A 3,402-nucleotide genomic window follows, 5' to 3' on the forward strand; every position below is an offset into this window, starting at 1 on the left:
TGCATGGAAGAAAGGAAATGGCCAAGCTAACATTTTTATGACTTTATACATCTTAGAATGTCTGAAAGGACGACTTAATAGCTTTGGAGTACTCCATACTCACAAAGATCAAAGCTTTGGGACAAAAAGAACCAAAATGCAAAGCTTGACAAGATTTAACTAAATAAGCTCCAAGATTTGAACTCTATACCTTGAAAAGGTACACGAAGAGATGAAGTTTCTGGATCTACAAGCTAGAATGCACCATCTCCACTTGAAAGATCTTCCTACTAACACAAAAAACACAAGAATCACTTTCCAAGCTTCAAAACTCCCATAAAAAAGCTAGGGTTCGATTTTAGGGTTTGGAGAATATGGAGGTTGGTCATGAGAAGGTCCAAGAGGGTTTATGTTGATTAAGTAGTGGTCACACCCAAAGCATTTGGGTTTGGAAACAACACAAGTATGCCCTATGTACGCCCATTGTACTCACATTTTGACCCATCCCAAAAGTTGGTTGACTTAAGCACGACATACCCATAGTACGCCCAATGTAAGGACTTGACATGCAAACATAAAAGAAACACAAGGGCTGAAATGAAAAATACCTAGCAACGAGTGTTACATAGTAGGTGTGGAAGGTGGTATGGACGTGTACTACTCGAAGCAAAAGATTCGTACTTGAATCAGGATGAGTCACAAGGTTACTAAGGTACTAGTAGTTGAATTTATTTCGCTCAACTCCATCATTACCATCGTTTCAGTAATGGATAAGAAGATGACTGTTATTCCGACCCTACTGGTCATTGTAAAACGTTTCCGACTAAGATAAAAGCTACAAAGTGAGTTACTCGAATTAGAGAACCAAATTCGATGTAGCATCCGACTTTAGTCAATAGATTTTAGGAAGGGACAATTGAAGCGATCGACAGAAGTATCACAATCATTGTTAAGACTAAGCATCCAGTAAGCTAGAAATGCTACCTACAACGATATGGTTGTACCATATTAGAACATGAAGGAATGTATCCTCTATGTTAGATTCTAACTCAAAAGAGGCATGAGTCTAGTCATTGCATCATGAAATGTAAGGTCATTAGAGCATGACCATTTGATCTGTTATAATAATCAAAGCAAAGACCTAATCATGGTTGCAGTATGTTCGAAAAATAGTAGGAGTCTACGATGAAGATCAACTTGTAATTCGAAGGTTAGGACCAAAGGTCTAATGAAGAAGGAAGGACAGGTGCAAGTTTGAGCACTGCCATGAATTAAGAAGTCCAGGGGATATTTATCGGGAAGTACATAAGAGTTATGGTTATTGCCTAGTATGGAAAGATAACATCCATAATCATTATTCAAAGTCCTATTTTACTGATGATTCCGGTATGTAATCATCCTAAGGGGGAGATAATTGTAACGTCCGTTGATTCGGGCTAGAAAATTAAGGTATAATAGGCAATAAAATGACATTTTTATAGAAGATTATTTAGGGTAAATAATCTTAACCAAATTTATAGTATATGTTACAAGGATTTCGTACATATAAAGAACTCTAAAATTCGACTTCGTATGAAAAAGTTACGCTTCTTCGAAGTTTCAGGATTAAACCGACACGACTCTACGTATCATAAAAAGTGAATTTTAGATATGTTGTTTATTAGCATAAGCAATCTAAACAAAATTCGTAGTGATTGAAAAATAAAACTCTTGTATATAAAGTTTGGGATAAGGTGTCTAAGTCCATAACTATTTCTGGTATGTACTTGACTCGACCCGGCATGGTCCATTTTGGTTGCATGGCATCATGCATTTGGATAGACTAAATGAGAGAATCAACACTTGTGGTTTATTAGTGTATTATAAGTTCTAATTTATTAATAGTATTATTTAATTAGTATTGATCAAGAATTAATCTAGAATTAATTAAGTGATCAAATGGTGACTAATTAAATATATGGGTTGATTATGTAAATCATCTGTAACACCATGAATTTCAAAATAATTTTTCGCAAAATATAAAAACATTTTTCATTTAATTTTCATAAACATCAAGTTTAAATCTTCAATTCACATCATACAAAATCCCAAGATCATATCGCATAAAAATCCTTTGCGTGTGTACAAATCAAGCCGGCGCCTTCCCATGGTCATCACTAGTACCTGAAACAAACAACACTAACACTGTAAGCACAAAGCTTAGTGAGTTCCCCAAAATACCACACATAACACATATTAGCCACTCGAGGCTATAACTCTGTGGGTCCGTAGACCCTACTCTGTGAACCCACTGGTTCTAACTCTGGGAACCTTACGGTTCCAACTCTATAAACATGCACAACATAAATCACATAGAGATCATGCAGTACAACACATAACATACACATAACATACACATACTCTGTCACATAACTCTGATTACCTACTCAAGGTAAAGTATAGTGAGAAGACTCACCTCGTTTATCTCGATAACCCGCGAATCCGGGAAATCACTCGTGCTCGATCCTCCGAGCTATAATCCTCCTATAACATCATACATCTCTAATTAACACTTTTACCACTAAGGTTGACTACCCCTATCAAGTCAACACTGGTCAACTCTGGTCAACGGTCAATTTTGACCGGACTCGGCGAGTGCACTAGGGCGACTCGGCGAGTCTATACGTATTCACCAACTCTCTAGGATTCTCTTTTGACACGTCGAGTACTCCCCTGATTCGACGAGTTCCACCTGGCATGAATCGCAGGGCCACCACGATTGAACTCGCCGAGTCTCAAGAACAACTCGGCGAGTTCCAGCTCGACTCAGTCCATCTGTCAACCCTCTCTAACTCTCCCTGACTCACTGAGTCAACCCATAACTCGGCAGGACTACTCGCTGAGTGGTTAAGGACAATCTTCATGCTACTCGCCGAGTCTATTCTTCAGACTCGGCGAGTCCATGCCATGCATCAACTCAAACTAGCTTCTGAGGTCAGATCCGCTCCATCCACTCATAGATCTAGCCCTCCTAAGCTCATTCATCACGTAAAGTTCATGTCTTGGTTACCATACAACACCTACAAGGCTCTTTTTGGAGAAATGACCTCTAAAATGGCAACCCTAGCCTACAACCCAAAAGGAAGGACATAAAGCATGACATTAGGGACTCTCTGGACCTACTAAGGTCCATATCTAAGCACCATATCCCCATGGGACCTCTCACACTTCAAATAAAAAGCAAATAAGGCATGAAGAAACCCTAGATTTGACCATATCAACAAAAATACGGAAATAAGCTCTGAATGATACCTCAAGAAGCCTCCTCTGATGAAATGAAAGTAGATCCAAGCTCCCCGACTCTTCTAGCTTGACTTTCCTCTTCCTTTCTTGCAAAAACACACAAATTTGGTGAACAATGGCCTCTTATCTCACTCACAAGAA

This window comes from Lactuca serriola, chromosome 4, assembly GCF_051521515.1.
Source record: "Lactuca serriola cultivar US96UC23 chromosome 4, Lser_US96UC23_V15, whole genome shotgun sequence".
Classification (NCBI taxonomy): Eukaryota; Viridiplantae; Streptophyta; class Magnoliopsida; order Asterales; family Asteraceae; genus Lactuca; species Lactuca serriola.